Source organism: Mobula hypostoma, chromosome 2 (assembly GCF_963921235.1).
Source record: "Mobula hypostoma chromosome 2, sMobHyp1.1, whole genome shotgun sequence".
In the NCBI taxonomy this organism is placed as follows: domain Eukaryota; kingdom Metazoa; phylum Chordata; class Chondrichthyes; order Myliobatiformes; family Myliobatidae; genus Mobula; species Mobula hypostoma.
The window spans coordinates 178,417,877-178,443,238 of record NC_086098.1 but is presented as its reverse complement, the minus strand read 5'-3'; the positions used below and the strand labels follow the sequence as shown (position 1 = coordinate 178,443,238).

Here is a 25,362-nt window from a genome sequence, read left to right as displayed (position 1 = left end):
AGAATTCCTGTTGTTTGTGAATAATTTATCACTATTTTCTCATCATCATCTTGCACACCCTTATCAAACTTTTCATCCTTACCTTTTCACTTCAGGACGAACTCCCTCAGCCTCTCCAGTCTGAACTTATAGTTAAAAAACCTTCCTTCCATGAATCATTCCAAGTTCTTTTTCTTTTTCCTTCCTCAGATTTTACATAATTCCAAAAGGAATATGATTAAAAATAGTCATAACACACTTGTGACTGAACTTGTGATTTATGAAGAGTCAACAATGTGTCTCTGCTTTGATACGTTTTGCCTCTGTTTATGAAGCTTGGGATCTGATGTATCTTATTGAGTGCAATCTCCACATGTCCTACCATTGTAAAAAGATTTAAACATTCCAGCACATGAGCTCCTCTGTTCTTCCTCACTCTTTGGAGCCACACCATTTACTCCATATTGGTTTTTCTTATGCTTTTTACATTTTTATTGCACTACGTTTTACAAGCCACTTGTACATCTATTTTTCCAGCCTTGATCCCTTTGCACTCTATTATTATCTTCCACAGAGTTTAGCAAACTTCCCAGCTTCCAAATATTGAAATGTCCAAACTATTAATCAAAAAAGAACAAATGTTCTATCACTTGCCTTTTCCTTTCTCTGTTCTGAAAAATTAATCACTGACCATGATCCTATTTTATGTCTCAAAGCCATGCTTTGCCATTGAAACTTTTATTACATAAACCTCGATTTTACTAGCTAATGTTTATGTGGGATTCTGTCAAGCATTTTCTGATTGCCTGCAAAGTGAATATATACTGCATTCTTCGCATCAGCCACTTCTGCTGCATCATCTCAAATAAAATAGTCTGATCATTTTGTTTTAAATCCTATCAGATTTAATCTCCCTTGTTTGGCCCAAATCTGACTTGAGGCACTTAATGGGTCTCTGAAAGCACTACTGAATTGATGGAAAATTAAGAGGGCCTTCATGGAAGAAAAGTTAGTTAACTTTCAAACCTCGCTAAGCCTTTAACTGATCTCAAAACCTTCTGTGAACAGAATACTTACTGATAGTGGCAATAGATATTTTTTCTCCAATGAATGATTTTTTAAAAATTGAAGGCTGTAGTGTGGCCACCTGGATAAAGATATTTGGAATGTAAAAAGAGAGGCAATAATAAATGAGGAAAAAAAATGTGGTGAGTATTCCACTAGAAACCCAGAGACATGTTGACAAAGGCCATGAAAGGTTGAATAAGTAGGTGATTTAATATAGACACACACAGTGCCTTAAAAAGTTGCAATAAGGATAATATGAATTATGAATAGAGGTAAATTTACAGCTGAGGCAGGAAAGTTGAAATGTGATGGATAAGATCTGGTATGACTCACTAGACCTGCAAGCCTTTTAAAAGGTCACACAAATACTTATCACACTTCTGAAAAGCATCGGCAAAGATATTTTCTCATTTGAAATTAGGGCTGGGATTTCCTACTTCATATTCCAATTTGCTTTTGGTTTGCCGGGCTTTGTTCTCTTTCTTGTAGCATTGCCCCCACTTCTATCTCTCCTCCCCCCCCCCATTAATTTCCGTGGTCAGATGCTTAATTTGCAGGTTATTGATCTGGTTGAAACAATTATTGGAAATATTTCTTTGTTAGGAGGCTTAACACTGTCAGTTGCAACTCAGGGCAAGAAACCAAAAACATGCATGTTGGAACTTGGTAGTAATTAGAAGCTAATACCATGCAATATGAGTCTTACAGTTTATACGGGAAAAATGCTTACTTGTTCCTACATGCATTCCAAATTTATATATAATTATACAATCTTCATCAAACATGAAGTATAAATAACAGAGGAAAGGTGGTGAGGAATGTTGATAAAGTTGCAACACAAATCTTTTAAAATCAAATCACCCCAAACCAGTTCCTGAAATGCATTGATGCTGTCTTGAGAATTTCAAGCCTTAACTCTGCACCAAAAGGCTGTACTCAACTTATGTGCATGATGTACTATTCTTCCTACCTTTTCCTTGACATTTTGCAAAAGGTCATATGCGGCTATTGACCAGACGTTTGTGGCAAATCACTACCAGCCACCATCTTTAAGAGGACATGAGTGCATGCGGAGTACATGGCTCCAGGGAGCATGTGGAAAAACCAGATCATTTTAGCCATCTGTTTCCTATTCTGTTGTATGCACAGCCATTTTGGATAGTAATGTTTGCAAAAAATGTCTTCCCTTAATCTCAGCCAGTCAATGCACAAATGGATCTTGATGAACAAGGAGAGTTGCAGATGGAATTTGATTCAGATAAGTGCAAAATATGCACTTTGGGACGTTAAACTCCCAGGCAGAGCTGGTACGTTGGTCCTGGGGAGTGTTATACACAAAGGCTGAGGGCACAGCAAATCCAAATCTAACAGCAAAGAGATTAAGAAAACATAATTCCCTGTCCTAAAACTTAGCATTGAACTTTATAGGGAGGAAAAGATGGAGGTGCGACACAGTGCGCGCAGCTCTCTGGTGAAATGATATCGTATTTGTAAGTAGGATGTTGTGCACAATTCTGATTTGATGAAAGCAGACGTGAGAAGGCACAGAGGAACATCTAGAGAAATTTCTGAGATGCCCGGTTTGCTGCCGCTGCTACTGTGCGATCGAGAATCTCCGGAGGGAAGGCCCCAAGATCCCCGGCTTTGCCTGCTGCTGGCGACCGAGGCTGAGGTTGAAGTGTTCGGCAGAGGTGGTGCTTGGCACTCAGTGTCGGAGGGCTGATCTGAGCTCGAAGTTTTCGGACGACTCAGAGTTAGACTGTGGTCGGGCATGGCAGGGAGAGTTTTCTTCCTTCTCCAGTCTGCGTGAGATGTGGGACTTTCGAGATACCTTGAACTTTTTTTACTGTGCCATGGCCTGTTCTTCATCAAGTTATGGTATTGCTGCACTGTTGTAACTATATGTTATAATTATGTGGTTTTTGTCAGTTTTTCGGTCTTGGTCTGTCCTGTGTTTCTGTGATATCACATCGGAGGAATATTGTATCATTTCTTAATGCATGCATTACTAAATGACAATAGAAGAGGACTGCATGTCCTCATAATCTAATCTAATCTATATTAACACTCCTTTACAGCACTGGGAAAAAACCTTTTGTCCAAAGATGCCAATTTTTGGTAGCGTTATTTAACATTGACCAGGGTCTGCTTGTCTCAGTAGTATACATAATTCCTTGATCCTGTTTCAGAGAGCAGTAATGATCTGCAACCCACCCACCCCCCCCCGCCCCGATGTGCTGGCCAATATTCAACCTTCCATTATTATCATTAAATACAATGATCTGTTCAGTACCTGCTTGTCAGGCTTACTCACTGCTTATTGTTAATAATAATAATAACAACAATTACTTATATGTTATTGCTATAATTAAACGTACTTCGATAATAAATTTACTTTGAACTTTGAGCTTTGGGTATTATGTTTCCTTTGTTCCAAACCGCACCTATAGTTAAAGCACTTTGAACAGGAGTCTATGCCCCAATCACTAAGTTCCTATTCACCAGATTAGAACCAATTATATGGACATAGCAAAGAGGAGAGGAAAATGAGTGAAATATGCTTCTTAGGATATAAAGAATAAGAACATAAGAACATAAGAAATAAGAGCAGGAGTGGGCGATCTGGCCCATCGAGCCTGCCCTGCCATTCAATAAGATCATGGTTGATCTGTCCATAAATGCAGTTCCATCGACCTGCCTTTTCCTCATAACCATTAATTCCCTTACTATGTAAAAACCTATCTAACTGTTTCTTAAATATGTTTAGTGAAGAAGCCTCAGCTGCTTCCCTGGGCAGAGAATTCCACAGATCACTGGGACTCTCAGCTACTTGTGTGATAGATGGTAGCACCCCTTATCTGACGGGATGGTCACTCAGCAATTTGAGGTCTATGGATGCAGAGAAAGAAGCAGGGGCCTGTGCCATGGTTCATCCCAAGCAGCTGTGAGACAGCGGGCTCTCTGATCTACTGGCTGTTATCAGGGACAAACACATGGACAGACATCAAATGCTGCTGGAAGATCTGTCCCTGCTGATAGGCAGCACCGTAGCGTAATGATTAGCACAACACTTTACAGTACAGGCAACCCAGGTTCAATTCCCATGTGGACCTCTAATAGTTTGTAACTCCTCCCTGTGACTGCTTGGGTTTTCTCCAGGTGCTCTGGTTTCCTCCCACAGTCCAAGGAAGTACCCGTTGGAGGGTTAATTGGTTATTGTAAATTGTCTTATGATCAGGCTGGGATTAAATTGGGGGATCGCTGGGATTCGTGGCTGGATGAGCCAGAAGGGGCGATTCTGTGCTGTATCTCAACAAGTAAATAAATAAATATTGTCAACTTGGTGAAAGCCTTTAGAACATGGAATAGTACAGCACAGTACAGGCCCTTGGGTCCACAATGTTGTGCCGACCCTCAAACCCTGCCCCCCATATAAGCCCCCACCTTAAATTCTTCCATATACCTGTCCAGTAGTCTCTTAAACTTCACAAGTGTATCTGCCTCCACCACTGACTCAGGCAGTGCATTCCATGCACCAACCACTCTCTGAGTAAAAAACCTTCCTCTAATATCCCCCTTGAACTTCCCACATCTTACCTTAAAGCCCTGTCCTCTTGTATTGAGCAGTGGTGCCCTGGGGAAGAGGCACAGGCTATCCACTCTATCTATTCCTCTTGTTATCTTGTACACCTCTATCATGTCTCCTCTCATCCTCCTTCTCTCCAAAGAGTAAAGCCCTAGCTCCCTTATTCTCTGATCATAATGCATACTTTCTAAACCAGGCAGCATCCTGATAAATCTCCTCTGTACTCTTTCCAATGCTTCCACATCCTTCCTATAGTGAGGTGACCAGAACTGGACGCAGTACTCCAAGTGTGGCCTAACCAGAGTTTTATAGAGCTGCATCATTACGTCGCGACTCTTAAACTCTATCCCTCGATTTATGAAAGCTAACACCCCATAAGCTTTCTTAACTACCCTATCCACCTGTGAGGCAACTTTCAGGGATCTGTGGACATGTACCCTAAGATCCCTCTGCTCCTCCACACTACCAAGTATCTTGCCGTTTACTTTCTACCCTGCCTTGGAGTTTTTCCTTCCGAAGTGTACCACCTCACACTTCTCCGGGTTGAGCTCCATCTGCCACTTCTCAGCCCACTTCTGCATCCTATCAATGTCTCTCTGCAATCTTTGACAATCCTCTACACTACCTACAACACCACCAACCTTTGTGTCGTCTGCAAACTTGCCAACCCACCCTTCTACCCCCACATCCAGGTCGTTAATAAAAATCACGAAAAGTAGAGGTCCCAGAACAGATCCTTGTGGGACACCACTAGTCACAATCCTCCAATCTGAATGTACTCCCTCCACCACTACCCTCTGCCTTCTGCAGGCAAGCCAATTCTGAATCCACCTGGCCAAACTTCCCTGGATGCCATGCCTTCTAACTTTCTGAATAAGCCTACCGTGTGGAACCTTGTCAAATGCCTTACTAAAATCCATGTAGATCACATCCACTGCACTACCCTCATCTATATGCCTGGTCACCTCCTCAAAGAACTCTATCAGGCTTGTTAGACACGATCTGCCCTTCACAAAGCTATGCTGACTGTCCCTGATCAGACCGTGATTCTCTAAATGCCTATAGATCCTATCTCTAAGAATCTTTTCCAACAGCTTTCCCACCACAGACGTAAGGCTCACTGGTCTGTAATTACCCGGACTATCCCTACTACCTTTTTTGAACAAGGGGACAACATTCGCCTCCCTCCAATCCTCCAGTACCATTCCCATGGACAACGAGAACATAAAGATCCTAGCCAGAGGCTCAGCAATCTCTTCTATCGCCTCGTGGAGCAGCCTGGAGAATATTCCGTCAGACCCCGGGGGACTTAACTGCCCTAATGTATTTTAACAACTCCAACACCTCCTCTCCCTTAATATCAGCATGCTCCAGAACATCAACCTCACTCATATTGTCCTCATCGTCATCAAGTTCCCTCTCATGGGTGTTGTTGGTCTGCCAGCACATCAAGATGTCTGTGGAGGCTCCAGGAATACCTGCTGAGGGATGCTTTGAAGCACGATGCAGCCACTGTAAGGTCTTGGTAGGAAGACCATGGTATAGTTTTTTGTGTTACTGGACAGGCAGAGGCCATGTTGGATGTGGAAGCCCCTTGACTATCGTAGTAGTGCACCACGCCGGGGGGCCGCATGAGTGGCATCGATGCTATTTGTTTTAAAAGGTGTAGTTTAACACTAAACACATTAGATTTTTTAGATTATGAGGACACTCAGTCCTCGTGTATTGTCATTTAGAAATGCATGCATTAAAAAATGATACAATGCTTCTCCAGGGATATCACAAAAAAACCAGGACAAACCAAAGACTAACACTGACAAAACCACATAATTATAACATATAGTTACAGCAGTGCAAAACAATACCATAATTTGATGAAGAGCAGACCACGGGCACGGTAAAAAAAATCTCAAGGCTCGATCGACTCCAATAGTCCCCGATAGCAGGTGGCAAGAAGGGAGAAACTCCCCTGCCATAAACCTCCAGGCATCAACAACTGCTGATGCATTGGAAGCACCCGACCACAGCCGACACTGAGTCCGTCCGTCTGAAAACTTCGAGCCTCCGACCAGCCCCTCCAATACAGACCCACGGCACGTTCCCTGTAACTGAAACACGTTGATCCGCTGAGCGCCTTTAACCTCGTCCCGGCCGCTGAAACAAGCAAAGCTGAGGATTCAGAGACCTTCTCCTCTGGAGATTCCGGACCACACAGTAGCAACGGCAGCGAAGCGGGCATTTCAGAAGTTTCTCCAGATGTTCCTCCGTCCTCTCACATTGTCTATGAATGTAAGAATAAAAAGATGTTGCGCAGTTTATGGTATAAATGCTTTTTCCCTTCAGGTTGGGTGAGACTCACACTTCAGGTCATTGGGTTTAGGATGAGAGGTTACATATTTAACGGGGAGCTGTGGGGAAGCTTCTTCACTCAGAGGGTGGTGTGAGTGTGGAACAAGTTGCCGGCAGAAATAGTAGATGTTAGTAAAATTGTAATTTTTAAGAATAGTTTGGATAGGTATGTGGATTACAGAGGAATAGAGGGATATGGTCTTGGTGCAGATGGATGAGACTAGGTTAAACCAGCGTGGACTAGGTATTCCGAAGGGCATGTTTCTGTGGTGAATCTAAGGCCTTAAGGAGGTTTAGGAGTGTAATGGGGCACTTTATATGAGCTTGAAGTACTATAAGCTGTTGGCAGGAATCATTTATTTATCTATCTGTTTGTTTGTTTGTTTATTTAAATACAGCAAGGAATAGACCATTCCGACATTTATATCCACACCGCCCAGCAACCCCTGATTTAACCCTAGCCTAGTTAAGGGACACTTTACAATGACCAAATACTCTACTGACTGGTGTGTCGTTGGACTGTGGGAGGAAACCAGAGTACCAGGAGGAAACCCATGTATTCCACAGGGAGGACACATAGACTCCTTACGGATGACTTCAGAATTAAACTCCAAACTCCGACGCCCCAAGATGTAACAGCATCGCGCTAACCACTACGCTACAGTGGTGACCCAAGTCAGTGCTAGATGGTCTATGGATTGAGATGGCTAACCGCTTGAGGTAGCCAATCAGATATGATGTTAGATAATCAAATTATTTTTCAAGATCCATCTCTCCTTTTGTTTCCGCTTCTTACGCTTCCTTTGTCTCTTGGAGAAATGTGCCTCCAGCACTTGTATCTCAGAACACAAGAAGCAGAACTGGCTGTGGTACTGAAGGTGTAGTCTCATCTGAGTGCTGTTTGACCATCATCAATTACATTCTGCTACATTGATTTAATTCTTATCAATCATACTTCAACACCTAATTCCTTTTCATATACAGTGGTTTTAGATTTTAAGCTACTGTTTCTTTGTTCTCTCTGTGGTTCCTACTTCATTCAACACAATTCAGATTTGCAGTTTGAAAGCTGCTTTCATTCAACCAATCCATTCTTAAATCAGCTGGTGCAACCTTCATCTCTCCAATTTAACAATGTTATGATGACCTTGTTCTTGCTTTTCCTTGTTTCTTGGTTGCTTCTTGTGAAAATTGTCTTGAATGTATGCTAAATGTATGCTTTCCTTGTGACTGCTGCTTAACTGATGCTACGGTACTCTGCAAAAGTCTTAGGCACACATGTATATATAGCTAGGATGCCTGAGACTTTTGCACAGTATTGTAGTAATTTTATGTATTGCACTGTTATGCTGATACAAAGGAATATAAATTTCCTGACATGTTTGAGCAATAATAAACCTGATTCTGCTAAGGGTCAGGTGACGCAGTGAGATCAGCGCCGGGCTCAAGAACAGAGGTTCCTGAGTTCGATCCAGTGGCAGACCGCCCCCGTGTGCGCTCTCCATCCGCGCCGGGTCGATGTCGAACTCACAACTCGACCTCGTAAAATAATACTGTGAAATGTCTGTGCGAGGAGTGGTGCCCCACACAACCTTTCGAACTGCACCTTGTAAGGCATGAAAATGTTCGACGCTGGCCCCTCGGGTCTGAGTCGACGTCGTCATCATCATCATCATCATCATCATGCTAAGGGTCTCTATTGTGGACCGAGAGTGGGAAGCAGGGAGAGGGGAATCATGGTTGGGAAAAGGGGAAGGGAGAAGGAGGGAGTGAGAGGTGCCAGAGAGATATTTTGAAATGATCAATAAAAAAAAATTTGGAATCAAATGAGCTTGTCTGGTGTCTCGGGGCAGGAGATGTCAACTATCCCCTGGAACCCCCACCCACCTATCGCATGTCCCTCCCATGGCGCTTCACCCCCACCATTCCCAACATCCTTTGCTCCAACCAGATTTACAAACTCACTTTTTATTTACTTTATTTATTGAGATACAACACGGAATAGGCCCTTCCTGTCCTTCGAGCTACACCAAGCAACAACTGTAAAGTGCTGAGCTAACCGGCACACTACCATGAAGGAGTGGCTGTCTGGAAGGGTGGGAAAAGGGCTTGTTTTGCTGTTAGTGCCTTGTTTTGTTGTTGTTGCTGCTTTTGTAGTTCTATTGAACATTGTGGACAGGCTACATTCGGGCCAGAGGGTGCAGCGACACTTGCAGACTGCCCCGAGTACCTTTGGGTGTGTTGGTTGTTATTGCAAGTTGTTAATGCACATTTCATTGCGTGTTTCACATGTTCAAAAATCTGAATCTGAATTTAAATCAATTTAAACTAATTTGTACTTTGTTCAATCTACTCTGTCATTTCTAAATTGCCTCATTCAATTCTCTGGCCTTCCTCAGTTAGGATTATCCAAACATTTGACTACCTTGTACTGAGTTCCTAATGATGGATTAAAAATAAACTTTGCTTTTAAAACACATCATTCAATGTGCTGTGCTTTTTCTAATGTTTGGAGGTGGAGCAACTTTTTTGTGTTTTTTTAAAGTCCTGAAGAAGGGTCTTGTCCCGAAACATTGACTGTTTATTCGTTTCCATTGATGCTGCCTGACCTGCTGAGTTCCTCCAACATTTTGTCTATGTTGCTTTTGATTTCCAGCATCTCCAGACTCGCTTGTGTTTATATTTTCTTGTGCATGTTGGTTGTTAATGTCCCAATTTTCCTTGTGCTCTCTCCAATGAGGAGGTGGGACTCCTAACTGATTGCATCCAGCAAACTGTAGAGGGAAAGGAAATCCTGCTGATCATACCCTTTGCATGCCACCTTGGCTGAGCAGAGGAGCACTTTTAGTAAACCATACGACAATAAGACAATGGAGCAGATGTCGGCCATTCGGCCCATCGAGTCTGCTCTGCCATTTTATCATGAGCTGATCCATTCTCCCATTTAGTCCCACTCCCCTGCCTTCTCACCATAACGTTTGATGCCCTGGCTACTCAGATACCTATCAATCTCTGCCTTAAATACACCCAATGACTTGGCCTCCACTGCTGCCCATGGCAACAAATTCCATAGATTCACCACCCTCTGACTAAAAAAATTTCTTCGCATTTCTGTTCTGAATGGGTGCCCTTCAATCCTAAAGTCATGCCCTCTCGTACTAGACTCCCCCATCATGGGAAACAACTTTGCCATATCCACTCTGTCCATGCCTTTCAACATTCAAAATGTTTCTATGAGGTCTCCCCTCATTCGTAACAGACTAAGTAATAGACTTAGTAATAGACTAAGTCAACTGCGTTGCTCCAAAGAGCGGTATATGAGGTCATTCTTATCCTCGGCCATTAGGCTCTATAATGAGTCAACATATAGAAGTGATGACCCCCTGCTGTTAGACTGTTTGAGTTAACTTATTTTTTTCTTTCATACTTCTCCTCTAATATTTGAATACAGTACCTGCACACTTGTAATACTACTGTGACACTGTAATTTGCCTTGCGAACAATAAAGTATCTATCTATCTATCTATGACTACCCGCATTGGAGGTGGGGGATATCCTCTATGAGTTCCTGTGAACATCAGGCTCACAAGAGTACCTATTGCTGCAGACACAGGACTACGTGCAGAGAAGCTACCCATCCGTGTATTCATGCTGATACTATAGAACCCTTGGGTGGAGGGATGGCGGGGTGAAGATATGCCTCTACCAAAGGAGGTGTAAGACACTTCTTCCCTCCACTAGCCTGCAGGTCACCCCTGGGCAAGGTTTTGCACCTGCTTAGAACCTCCCCCTCCCGATCAGGGTCATGTGAAGCCATGGGAGAAGGTGGTAGATGGTCTTATAAGCAGTGGGTGCAAATCACAAGTCCTGGTTATGCGACCACTGACACCAGGCAATCACTGAAGAGTATTGATAATGGCTGGGGGAAGGCACTGGCAAACAACTTCTGCAGAAAAATTTGCCAAGAACAATCATGCTCATAGAATGACCATGATCGCCCATTTCTTACGACATGGCATATAACGAATGAGCGAACTATAGAAACCCCAGGGAGGTTTGTTCATGCACAGAAATCTGTTTTAATGACTGTAAATCGAGAACTATGTTAAAGATTATAATATTAATAAACAATAGGAGATAAGAAAAAGATTATAGTAGGCATGTCTCAACAGTGATAACTGCCTGGCTTGCTTTTTGTTCATGATCTGACTACAGATGCTCATGTATAGTAGATTGATAAAAAGGCTTATATTCAATTGCTGGAAAATCTCCAAATAGTTCCCAAAATAGGGAAGTAGATATTCTAAGTAGGAATTTGAAATGGCGGAAAATGTTGGAATCTCTCAGCAACTCAGGGAGCATCCTCGGAAGGGGAAACAATTCACGTTTCAGGTTTGCACTCTTTTGTCAGAGTATGAAATGTCATAAAATCTTAGGAAAGTACAACACAGAAACAGGCCTTTCAGCCCATCTAATCTGTGCTGAAACATGTAATCTAACTACTCCCATCAACCTGCTCCAGAACCATAGCCCTCCATAACCCTACCATCCATGTACCTTTCCAAATTTCTCTCAGCATTGAAATTGAGCTAGCATGCCCCACTTGTGCTAGCAGCTCGTTCCACATTCTCACCACCCTCGGAATGAAGAAGTTACCCCTAATGTTCCCCTTAACATCTTTGCCTTTCACCTTTAACCCATGGCCTCTAGTTGTAGCCGCACCCAAGACTGCTTGCATTTACCCTATCTATACCCCTCATAATTTTCTATACCTCTATCAAATCTCCCCTCCATCTTCTACATTCCAAGGAATAAAGTCCTAACCTATTCAATCTTTCTTTATAACTCAGGTCTTCCAAACCCAGTATCGTCCTTGTAATTTTTTTTGTGCTCTTTCAACCATACTTACTTCTTTCCTGAAGGTAGGTGACCAAAACTGCACAGAACTCTGGGATGGCACAGTAGCATTGTGGTTAGCACCACACTTTACAGTACCAGTGAGCCAGGTTCAATTCCTGCCACTGCCTGTAAGGAGTTTATACATTCTTCCTGTAACTGAGTGGGTTTCCTCTAGGTGCTCTGGTTTCACCCCACATTCCAAAGATGTGCCTGTTGTTAGTTAATTGTCCTGTGATTAGGCTAGGATTAATTTGGGAGATTGCTGGGTAAGACAGTACGTCAGTAAATGAATAAATAACAAAATAAATCATCCAAATTAGGCCTCACCAATGTCTTTTACAACTTCAACTTACTTTGAATACCAAAGAAGCTTCAGATGTTGGAAATCCAAACTAAAACCAGAAAATGCTGGAAATAGTCAGCCAGTCTGGTACACTGTGGGAAAGGAATCAGAGTTAATATTTTTAGATCAAAGTTCCTTCAACCTGAAAGAATAACTTTATCTCTCTTTATCATCATTTTCTATTTTTATTTTAACTAACTTATTTTTCTCACTTTCTCAGTTCTGATGAAGGTCCTTGGACTTGAAATGATAACAGTGGTTCTCTTTCCACGGATGTCTTCTGACCTGCAGAGCGCTTCCAACCTTTAATGTTTTTATTTCAGATATCCAGCATCTGCAGTCTTTGGGAAAATTTGTTTGCGTTTGTCACATGTACCAAGGTACATTGAAAAACCTGTCTTCCAAACTGTTCATACAGATCAATTCATGACAGCAGTGCATTGAGCTACTAGAAGGTAAAACAGTGTGTGAATCAACGTGTTTCAGTTACAGGGAACGTGCCGTGGGTGTGGATAATAAGGTGCAAACTCACAATGAGTTCCGTAATGAGGCCAAAAGTCCACTTTATTGCACCGGGGAACTGTACAATAAGCTTACAATAAGTGGGGTAAAATCTGTCCTCGAGCCTGGGTTATTTTGATTTTCACTCCAAGTGGAACATCTGCAGCTGTGATAAACCCTCACTTTGGAATAGCACCTTCATTCCTCCAGTGAAGAGCTGTGGATAACTGAAAGCATCAGAAGTATTCCCTGAATTTGTAACTAATACAAAGTCTTACAGCTTTGGTACACAAATAATTTTATTGCAGCAGCATTGTGGTGCATTACTGACTAGCAATAATGAACTCCTACATAGTAATTTGGTGGCAATGTGTTCAGGTTCCACATCAGGAGATGTGAAATTGCTTGTTATTCCACTGGCATTTGGGGCAGCAATGAAGGTCCTCCATCTCTGATGGTTTTCAGGGTTTCCTTCATCATGTCAGTAGCTTCCTCTCCAGTCAATCATGCAAGTCACGGGTCTTGTGAAATAACCCAGATATTGTTAAGGAGATTAATGTAAAGGAACCCTTAAGAGACAGTGGTCCTTTGATCCTCCAATATGATTGGATTCACACTGCAATTTGAGAGGGAGAAGGATAAGGTACATGATAAGGTATCACAATGGAATAAAGAGTATTGCAGAGGCATGAGCGAGAAGCTTGCCCAGGTGGACTAGAGTAAGATGCTGGTGGGGATGATGGCAAAGCAGAGGTGGCTGAAGTTTCTGGGAATAGTTCACAAGACGCAGGATAGATATGTCCCACAAAAGACGAAGTTCTCAAATGGCAAGGGGGGCACCCGTGGCTAACAAGGGAAGTAAGGACTGCATAAAAGCCAAGGAAAGGGCATATAATGTAGCAAAAGTGAGTGAGAAGATGGATGATTGGGAAGTTTTTAAAATCCAGCAAAAGGTAATTAAAAAGACATAAGAAGGGAAAAGATGAAATATGGGGGCAAACTAGCCAATAATATACAGCAGGATACCAAAAGTTTCTCAGTTATATGAATAGTAAAAAGGTGGTGAGAGATGATATTGGACCACTGGAAAATGATGCTGGTGAGTTAGTAATGGGGAACAAAGAAATGGCAGATAAATGGGTACTTTGCATCTGTCTTCACTGTGGGAGACACTAGCAGTGTGCCAGAAATCCGTGAGTGTGAGGGAGGAGGAGAGAGTGCCAATGTTATTACAAAGGAAGAAGTGCTGGGCAAAATGAAAGATCTTAAGGTGGATAAGTCACCTGGGCCAGATGGACTACATCCCAGAGTCCTGAGAGAGGTTGCTGAAGAGATAGCAGATGCATTGGTTATGATCTTTCAAGAATCACTTGATTCTGGCATGGTCCCAGAGAAATGGAAGATTGCAAATGTCGTTCCACTCTTGAGAAAGAGATGAAGGCAAAAGAAAGGAATTTATAGGCCAGTTAATCTAACCTCAATGGTTGGGAAGTATTGGAGCCTATTAGTAAGTATGAGGTTTGGGGGTACTTGGAGACTGATGATAAAATAAGTCAAAGTTGGCATGGTTTCTGGAAAGGAAAATCTTGTCTGACAAATCTTTTAGAGTGCTTCATGGATGGAATAAGCAGGGTGGACAAAGGAGAGGCAGTGGATGTCATTGACTTGGATTTTCAGGAGGTATTTGATAAGGTGTCACACAAGATAAAATCCTATAGCATTACAGGAAAGATACTGGCATGGATAGAGGAACGGCTGACAGCCAGGAGTCAGCAGGTTGGCATAAAAAGGACCTTTTCTGCTTGGCTGCCAATGACTAGAGGTGTTCCCTCAGTGGTCAGTATTGGGACCATTGCTTTTCACCTTGTTTGTCAATGATTTAGGTTATAGAGTTGATAGCTTTGTGGCGAAGTTTGGAGATGATACAAAGATAGGTGGAAAGTAGGTAATACTAAGGAAGCTGTGTGATTGCAGCAGGACTTGGACAAATTGGAAGAATGGGCAAAAAATGGCAGATGGAATACAGCATTGGGAAATGTATGATAATGCATTTTGATAAAAGGAACAATAGTGCTGACTGATATATAAATGGGGAGAAGGTTCAAACATCAGAGGTGCAGAGGGACTTAGGAGTCCTTGTGCAAGATTCCCAGAAGGTTAATTTACAGGTTGAGTCTGTGGTAAAGAAGGCAAATGCAATGTTGGCACTTATTTCAAGAAGAATAGAATATAAAAGCAAGGAGATAATGCTGAGGCTTTATAAGACACTAGTTAGGCTGCACTTGAAGTATTGTCAACAGTTTTGGGCCCCATATTTCAGAAAGAATGTGTTGTTATTGGAGAGAATCCAGAGGAAGTTCACAAAGATGATTCTGGGAACGAATGGGGTCAGCATATGAAGAGCATTTGGCAGCTTTGGGCCTGTACTCACTGGAACTTACAAGAATGTGGGGGGGGGGGATCTCATTTAAACCTACTGAGTGTTGAAAGGAATAGATAGGGTGGATGTGGTGAGGATGTTTCCTGTGGTGGGGCTATCCAAAACTATAGGGCACAGCCTCAAAATCGAGGGGCGATCTTTTAGAACAGAGGTAAGGATGAATCTCTTTTAGCCAGAGAGTAAGTTAATCTATGGAATGGTCTGCCCCAGACTGCGGAGGAGGCCAAGTCCATGGGTATATTTAAGGTGGATGTTGATAGTTTGCTGATTGGTCAGGGCCTCAAAGGCTAATGGCGAGAAGGCAAATGTACGGGGTTGAATAGGATACAGGATCAACCATAACAGAATGGTGGAGCAGACTTGATGGGCTGAATAGCCTAATTCTGCTCCTGTTGCTTGTGGTCTTATGGTTTACGTGCTGGGTAGAGACTCAGGATTCTTCATTGATATTTCCATTAACAGTTTTATTTTACCAGTCAGGGTTGTTAGCCCAGAGGTGAACCTCTGACCCTAGAGGACTGGTGGACTATTCTTAATCCGGTCTCTACCCTTTGACCTTTTTGGTATGGGTGACCCTACTTAGAGCCAAAGCAAAAAGACTTGATTCTAGCTATCATAGCTCTCTGGGTCATTGAAGCACGCAAGCCTTCAGGCCACAACAGGGCTGTGGTCCTTTTGGAGGACAACAGGAGGTGGAGTATTTAAATGCAGTTAACTAATTTGGAAGTTTAAAAAAGTGCCTGGTGACGATATTAATGAATAGTCATAAAACTTATCAGATTCACTACTGTCTTTAGAGAAGGAAATCTGCTGTCATAGAGTGATACTGCATAGAAACAGATATTTTGGCCCCATGTGTTCACATCAAAGGTCAGGAAAATATTTTCAATTCAATTCAATTCAAGTTTAATTGCCATTCAACCATACATGAATACCCATGAATACAGCTAAACGAGATAGTATTACTTTGGGGCCAAGCTGCAAAACGCAGTACTGACAGTCACACACAGCACAGGCACAGATGGCACATACAAGGCAGCAAGCACATGTAAGATATCAGTAAATTACTGCCACACAACAAAAAAAGTCCATGAGTGCCGCACAAATTTGCAGTTGATAACAACATAGCTTGTCCTCTCCGACGCTAACACAGGGCAGCACTGACTCCAGCCTGGTGCCACACAACACTGCCACCAGTGGAGCGCGCCAGCTCCGACGCCTCTCTCCTGGCAGCTGTAAACAGGTGATACTGTGGCTTCAGGCTTGTCCTCACTGTGACTGAAGCCATGCCACTCTCCTGCTGTCCACCAATAAATCAGTGAATAGGACTTGCAGCATTCTGCATTAACAAAGTCTAAAAGGATCTTGCCATCATAACAAAAGTGGCTAAGATAGTCACTCACTTTTAGGCTGCATGCCTCTGTCACACACTGTCTCCTCTGAAGCAGCAGCACGATCTGCACCAAGTCCAGCCCCTTCGGCTTCTTCGCCAATGAGCTACTCACAGTACGTTAATTTCTTAATGTCTAGCAGGATCTTGTGATTGTAAAAAAAATTGCTTTATTCCTACCCCAACCCATTTTATTCACTCCACATCACCTCAGTTTCCCACATTTTAAAGATTAGCTTTATTTGTTGCATGCGCATGGAAATGCCTCATTTGTGTTAAATCCAATCAGTGAGGATTGTACTGGAGACAGCCCACAAGTGTTGCCACACTTCTGGGGGAGGTATAGTAACGTAGTATGCCCACAGTTTTCTAACCTCAACAGTAAGTCTTTGGAGTGTGGAGAGAACATGTAATCTCCTTACAGACAGCAGCAAGTATCGGACACTGATTCATAAATGCTGTCGCTGGAATCAATAATCGCTACACTATTATACTGCCCACAGTAGCGTTTATACAATGTTCATATATAGTGGCCATTTAACCTGAGCACCTGGAGGAAGTAAAACAAAAGGTGCAATGCCATCTCACTCGCACCTGAAACCAACCAACCTTCCATTTTCTGCTTCTTCCTTGAATTGAAAAAATCTTCATGGTTTCAACTTAATTTTCTTGTTTGTTGTGCAGGGTTTGACCTAATGGAGCATGTTGGGAGGACATACAAACTTCTTACAGGCAGCAGCAAGAATTGAACCCGGTCACTGGTACTGTAAAGCGTTGTGCTAACCACTACACTACCGTGCTGCCCCCAATGTTATCAATGTTCCTAAAGCAACACAACAATCTGCACAGTTCGAGAGCAATCGGTATCGACAAAGAGCTGACCTTGCTTGCCATGGTCACCATATTATAGAATATTAAATATAAAATGCCATTGTGTCTTCTGCCTAGGATTAGGAGATTTGCACCTGAACACTACTTAAACTCCAACTGGGCTCACAACCACTGAGAATGAACCTACTGATGCTGGTAGATTCTTTGAAACTTCTATTCAATGAATTAACTTATAAGGTTCGTCCATCGTCATCGATGAAGACCTCGTCAGCATTAGTACTTTTTACGAGGTTGAGTTGCTAGCTCGACACTCAACCCAGCACGGATGGAAAGTGTGCCCGGGAGCGGCTTGACTAGATTTGAACTCGGAAACCTTCGCTCCTGGAGTCCGGCGCTGATGTCACTGCACCACCAGCCAGCTGATGGTATCAAGACTAGCGCTTGATTTGGATTTAAGTGAGGGAGAGTTGTGCAGCGTCAGCCTCACTCTCTCTTCCCAATTCCCATCTGGATCCAGTGGCAAGACAAGAGTCGAGACGGCTGGAGATGGGACTAGGCGCAGTGGATGACCAGGACATCTTCTGTGTCTTGTTGTGCTCTACAGAAGATGTCCATAGAATTAACATATAATGTAAGTAAAGACTATTATTAAAAAACAACTATAGCGTTACTAATGCTCAGAGGTTCAAAGCCTGATTTTATTGTTCTATGCTCTCCTTCCTCATGCACAAAAAATAACTGTCATTGGAACAGACAACATTCAATTTTCAAAGTCGAAGTAAATTTATTATCGAAGTATGTAAAAAATTGAGATTTATATTTTGCAGACATTTACAGGAAAATAAAGAAATGCAATAGAATTTATGAAAAAATATTCCTTAACAAAGACTGACAAACAACCAATGTGCAAAACGAGAGACACAGTGCAGAAATAATAACACAGAGAACATGAGTTGTAGTGTCTTTCAAAGTGAATATTCATTCTTAACTGACCTGATAATATGCACAAGCGATTCTGCAGATGCTGCGAATCCAGAGTAACACACACATAAAGGTCCTTGTAAAGGGGCACAACCCAAAATGTTAACTCTTCATTCATTTCTCTATGGCGGTGAGGTTGTGAACTGATCCGGCTGCTATGCGTTTCTGCCCTGCTGGTGTGATGAACTGGGGACCAAAGCTTGGGACTACTCTGGCTGCTCTGGAGCGGACCTGGGACTCAGTCTAATTCAGGATGCTGTTAGCTTGCTTCTGTTGTTTGCATGATGTGTGTTTTTCTTTCTCTTTCTTTGCGCAGTGGTTTTTGACCTTTTTTTATTGTGTTATTGGGGTTTCTTGCTTTGTGGCTGCCTGTAAGCAGACAAATTTCAAGGTGTATAATTTATACATTCTTTGATAATAAATGTGCTTTGAATCTCTGAGTTTTTTCATAGATGCTGCCTGAACAGTTAAGTTCCTCCAGTATTTTGTGTGTGTTGGTTCAATAATATGGTTGAGTTGCCTTCTTTAATCACTGATCTTACTGGTTGAGAGGGATGTTATATCTTAACATATATAAAAAAAGAGTGGAGACAGAGTTTGTCTTTTATAAGATTTATTTACTTTCTTCAAACCTGCTGAGTGATCATGTCTGCTAACTCAACTCTTGCAACAATCAGTATAAAATGGTATCTGATAAAGATCAAAACACCAATACAAGGACAAGAAAATCTGTAGATTTTACTGATACAAGGTTAGCCTTGATATCACCATGTAAACATAGAAAATAACATCTAAAATCAACTTCATATATTTTATTATATATACGAAGAACTACATAAAGTAAAAAAGAGGCAGGGGAGTGGCTTTGCTAATCAGAGATAGTATCACAGCTACAGAAAGGAAGGATACCGTGGAGGGATTGTCTACTGAATCAAACACACACACTCAGTGCTGGAGGAACTCAGCAGGCCAGTTAGCATTTATGGAAAAGAGTACATCTCATGTTTCGGGCTGGACTTCAGCAGGTCTGGAGAAAAAATGATGAGGAGTAGATTTAAAAGGTGGGGGAAAGGGAGGAAGAAACATAAGGTGGGAGGTGAAACCGGGAGAGGGAGGGGTGAAGGATGATGGTGAAAGAGATACAGGGCTGGAGAAGGGGGAATCTAATTGCAGAGGACAGAAGGCCATGGAAGAAAGAAAAAGGGGGAGGAGCACCAGAGGAAGGTGATGGGCAGGCAAGGAGATAATGTGATAGAGCGAAATGGGAATGGGGAATAGTGAAGATGGGGGAAAGGCATTACCAGAAGTTTGAGAAATTGCTGTTCATGCCATCAGGTTGGAGTCTTCCCAGATGGAATATAAGGTGTTATTCCTCAAAATTGAGTGTGGCCTCATCACAACAGTAGAGGAAGGGTCCTGCTGAAGGGTCTTGGCCAAAGAGATTGACTGCACTCTTTTCCATTGACGCTGCCTGGCCTGCTGGGTTCCTCCAGCATTTTGTGTGTGTTACTCTGGATTTCCAGCACTGCAGGTTTCTGCTTGTTTGTCTACGGAATCAATGTGGCTTGAAGTCAGAAACAGGAATGGAATAATCACTCTATTGAGAGGATGCAATAGACCATTCAGTAACAACAGATACACTGAGATAAGAAGGCAGATTTTGGAAAGATGCAAAAATAACAAGTATTGTTGTCATGAGTGACTTCAACTTCTCTAAAAATAATTAGCACTTCAGTAGTCCAAGAGGTTTAGATGGAGCAAAATATGTTATGTGTTTCTATGAAGGATTTCTGACAGAATATGTGGACATCTCATTCTGGATCCAGTACTGGGCAGTAAATGCATTCAGGTGTCAGATTTCTCAGTGGGTGAGCATTTTGGAGACAGTGATCCAATTTGAAACCTTTAGCAGACAATGAGCAGTGACCTGATAGAGGTGTATAAAATGATGAGAGGCATTGATTGTGTGTATAGTCAGAGGTTTTTTCCAGGGCTGAAATGAGGAGAGGGCATAGTTTTAAGGTGATTGGAAGGAGGTACAGAGGAGATGTCACAGGTAAGCTTTTTTACGCTGAGAGTGGTGAGTGCGTGGAATGGGCTGCCGGTGACGGTGGTGGAGGCAGATATGATAGGGTCTTTTAAGAGACTCCTGGATAGGTATATGAGCTGAGAAAAATAGAGGGCTATGGGTAACCCTAGGTAATTTCTGAAGTAAGTATATGTTCAGCACAGCATTGTGGGCCGAAGAGCCTGTGTTATGCTGTAGGTTTTCCATCTTTCTATGTTTCCATAGAATTGGACATGGAGGGCTAATTCTGATGCTATTAGGCAGGGATTTGGGTGCGTTAATTTGGGGGCATACCATATGATGGGTGGAGGTACAACTCTACCAAAGGAGGTGTAAGGCACTCCTTCCCTCTGCTAGCCTGCTGGTCATCCATGGACAAGGTGTGGCTCCTGTTGAGCCCCTAATCAGGGTCACGTGAAGCCATGGGAGCAAGTGGTGGCCGGTCGTATGAGCAGCTGGTGCAAATCACAAGTCCTGGTTATGTGACCACTGGCGTTAGACTGACAATCTCTGAAGAGTATTGACGATGTCTGGGGTCACCTATCTTGTAAAGACAGTACCCAGAAGAAGGTAATGGCATTCACTTCCGTAGAAAAATTTGCCTATGTCACAAGATACGGCACATTACAATTGAACTGTATGTTCTCAGGGAAATGTATAACGAAATGTGAAAGTTCTTTAGGGAGCACTTGCTTGGAGTTCTGGATAGGTGTGCCCACTGAAGCAGGGAAAAAATAAAGGAACTATAGTTAACAAGACAAGTACAACACTTAGTTAAGAGGAAGAAAGTAGCATACTTAAGGTTTAGGAAGAAAAAATCAGACAAGGCTGTTGAGAGTTAACATGTAGCCAGGAATGAGCTTAAGAAAGGACTAAGGAGAGCTAGAAGGGGACATGAGAAAGCCTTGGTGAATAGAATGGAGGAAAACCCCAAAGAGTTCTACATCTACACGAAGAACAGGAGGATGACTAGAGTGAGGGTTGGACCAATCAAGAATAAAAGAGGAAACATATGCCTGGAGTCAGAGGAGGTAGAGAAGGTTGTTAATCAATATTTTGCTTCACTAATCACCAGTAACAGGTATCTTGAGGAATGTGAGGTCAACATAGAACAGGCTAATGTTAAGCTTAAGAAACAGGGGGTACTTCAATTTTTGAAGAACATGAGAAGAGATAAATCCTCTGGGCCTGGTAGGTTATGCCCCAGGTGACAATAAAAGGTGAGAGAACAGATTGCTGCACCCTCGGCAATGATCCTTGTATCCTCGCTGGCCTCAGGAGAAGCACCAGAAGATTGGAAGGTGGCAAATATTATTCCTTTGTTCCAGAAAGGTGGTTGGGTGATCCTGGGACTTACAGACCAGTGAGTCTGTAATACGTTAGTGATGGGCAAATTATTGGAGTGGATTACTAGAGGCTGGATTTATGAGCTTCTGGAGAAGCATAGTCTGATTAGAGAAAGTCAACATGACTTTGCGAGGGGCAGGTATTCCCTCATGTGCCTGATTGACTTCTTCGAGGAAATGACAAAATATCTTGATGAAGTTTGAGCAGTGGATGTGGTGTATGTGGATTTTGGTATGGCATTCGGCAAGGTTCCCTATGGTAGGTTCATTCAGAAGGTCAGGAGACATGGGATCCAGGAACCCTTGGATGCATGGATTGCCCAGAGAAAGCAGGGGTTGGTAGTAGTTGGAGTGTATGCTGCCTAGAGGTCCATGACAAAGGGTGTTCACAATTATCTGTTCTGGGACTCCTGGACATTGTGATTGTTATTAATTATTTAGATGAGGATGTGGAAGAGTGGGTTAGTATGTTTTCATGTGGCACACATGTTGGTGGTGTTGTGGATAGTGAAGATAGATGTCATAGGTTACAACAGGATATCAATAGGATGGAGAGCTGGTCGAAGAAATGGCAAATAGAGTTCAATCTTGAGAGGTGTGAAGTAAAACACTTGAAGGCAGAGCACAAGATTAATGACAGGACTCTTAGCAGTGTGGAGGAACAGAAGGAACTTGGGGTCCATGTCCATAGATCCATTGAAGTTGCCACACAAATTGATAGGGTAATTAAGAATGCATATGTCATTAGTCAGGGGGTTGAGTTCAAAAGCCATGAGGCAACGGAGTTCTATAAAATACTGATAGACTGCACTTGTCAAGTGTGACAGTGGAAAAGTGTGTATGGAACTGGAGGAGATAGCAGAGGTACTTAATGAATACTTTGCTTCAGTATTCACTATGGAAAAGAATCTTGGCGATTGTAGGGATGACTTGCAGTGGACTGAAAAGCTTGAGCATGTAGATATTAAGGTAGAGGATGTGCTGGAGGTTTTGGAAAGAATCAAGTTGGATAAGTCACTGGGACTGGGCAGGATGTAGTCTAGGCTACTGTGAGAAGTGAGGGAGGAGATTGCTAAGCCTCTGGCAATGATCTTTGCATGATCAATGAGGACAGGAGAAGTTGGAGGGTTATGGATGTAATTCCCTTATTCAAGAAAGGGAGTCGGGATAGCCCAGGAAATTATAGGCCAGTGAGTCTTACTTCAGTGGTTGGTAAGTTGATGGAGAAGATCCTTAGAGGCAGGATTTATGAACATTTGGAGAGGCATAATATGATTATGAATAGTCAGCATGGCTTTGTCAAAGGCAAGTCGTGCCTTATGAGCCTGGATGAACTTTCTGAGGATGTGACTAAGCACATTGATAAAGGTAGAGCCGTAGATGTAGTGTATATGGATTTTAGCAAGGCATTTGATAAGGTACCCCGTGCAATACCTATTGAGAAAGTAAGGAGGCATGGGATCCAAGGGGACATTGCTTTGTGGATCCAGAACTGGCTTGCCCACAGAAGGCAAAGAGTGGTTGTAGATGGGTCACATTCTGCATGGAGGCCAGTGACCAGTGGTGTGCCTCAGGGATCTGTTCTGGGACACCTGCTCTTTGTGATTTTTATAAATGACCTGGATGAGGAAGTGGAGGGATGGGTCAGTAAATTTGCTGGTGACACAAAGGTTGGGGGTGTTGTGGATAGTGTGGACGGCTGTCAGAGGTTACAACAGGACATTGATAGGATGCAAAACTGGGCTGAGAAGTGGCAGATGGAGTTCAACCCAGGTAAGTGTGAGGTGGTTCATTTTGGTAGGGCAAATATGATGGAAGAATATAGCATTAATGGAAGACTCTTGGCAGTGTGGAGGATCAGAGGGATCTTGGGGTCCGAGTTCATAGGACACTCAAAGCTGCTACGCAGGTTGACTGTGTGGTTAAGAAAGCATACGGTGCATTGGGCTTCTTCAATCGTGGGATTAAGTTTAAGAGCTGAGAGGTAATGTTGCAGCTATATAGGAACCTGGTCAGAACACATTTGGAGTACTGTGCTCAATTCTGGTCATCTCGCTACAGGAAGGACGTGGAAACCATAGAAAGGGTGCAGAGGAGATTTACAAGGATGTTGCCTGGATTGGGAAGCATGCCTTATGAGAATAGGTTGAGTGAACTTGGCCTTTTCTCCTTGGAGCGATGGAGGATGAGAGGTGACCTGATAGAAGTGTACAGGATAATGAGAGGCATTGATCGTATGGATAGTCAGAGGCTTTTCCCCAGGGCTGTAATGGCTAGCACAAGAGAGCATAGTTTTAACGCGCTTGGAAGTAGGTACAGAGGAGATGTCAGGGGTATGTTTTTTATGCAGAGAGTGGTGAGTGCATGGAATGGCTGCTGGCAACAGTGGTGGAGGCGGAAACGATAAAGTCTTTTAAGAGACTCTTGATGGCTACTTGGAGCTTAGAAAAATAGAGGGCTATGCGTAAAGCCTAGGTAGTTCTAAGTTAGGGACATGTTCGGCACAGCTTTGTGGGCTGAAGGGCCTGTATTGTGCTGTAGGTTTTTTTTGTATTGTGCTCATTTTTGGTCACCTCATAAGGATGTGGAAGGTTTAGAGAGGATGCAGAAGAGATTTACTGGGTTGCTGCCTGGATCAGGGAGAATATCCTATAGAGAAGATTGTGCAAGCTTAGGCTTTTCTCTTTGGAGTGAATGAGGGTGAGAGGTGATTTGATAGAGGTCTAATAGTTGATATGAGGCACAGATAAAATAGACAGCCAGTGCTTCTTTTCCAGGGCTGCAATGGTTAATATGAGAGGGTATAATTTTAAGGTGATTAGAGGAAAGTATTGGGAGGATGTCAGAGGTAGGTTTATACAAAGAGCGGTGAGTGCGTGGTACATACTGGCGAGGTGGTGATAGAGGAAGATATATTAGGGGCATTTAAGCAAATCTTAGATAAGCAAGTGGATGATTGGAAAATGGAAGGCTAAGTGGCAGGAAAGGGTTAGATTGATTTAGGAGTAGGTTAAACGTTTGTCTCAATATCATGGGCCAAAGAGCCTGTACTGTACTGCACTGTTCTATGTTTTATATACATTAATATGGTACATTTTAGGAATTAGAGCCAGTGATAATGAAGGAATGGTCTCCATGTGAATGACTGATAATGAATTGAAATGTGATGGTCTGATTGCTGTGAAGTTAGTCAGTACTTAAATCGAGTTCATCTTGTTCATTCATTATTGTTAACAATGCTGCAATCATATATATTGAATTCTCATTAAGAGCTTACTAAATCCCTTTGAAGTAACTGGGGAAACTTTAGGACGAGTTACGTGTGTATATTAGAACTTGGCATCTGCTTCTGTTATCAGCTTTGTTGGAAGGTGCAAATTTAAAATCTCAGAAATTGAGTTTCATGAACACCAGGACTACCATATCTGATCTGTAAGCAAGTACATAATATAGAAGAAAGCTTAGTTGAGTCTTCTACCTCTGAGGTTAGTGGGTCCAGAGGTCAAAGCCCAAAGGTTGAAGCCCCTAGTTCAGCAAGTCTGAGGGTCAGATGTCCAATCTGTGTGCCTGGGGGTCAAATG

The 25,362-nt window shown here is 42.6% G+C and overlaps 2 long non-coding RNA genes across 2 annotated transcripts in view; both read right to left on the bottom strand.

The window, feature by feature from the left end:
- LOC134342713 (uncharacterized) overlaps positions 1 to 25,362 on the bottom strand; it is an 82,631-nt gene that overhangs the window by 34,811 nt on the left and 22,458 nt on the right. The window lies entirely within an intron of this gene.
- The window catches only part of LOC134342714 (uncharacterized), a 61,456-nt gene that overhangs the window by 15,815 nt on the left and 20,279 nt on the right, over positions 1 to 25,362 (bottom strand). The window contains exon 2 of the long non-coding RNA XR_010017079.1: positions 12,235 to 12,316. This is a non-coding gene — a long non-coding RNA (uncharacterized LOC134342714). The remainder of the gene's footprint in view (positions 1 to 12,234; positions 12,317 to 25,362) is intronic.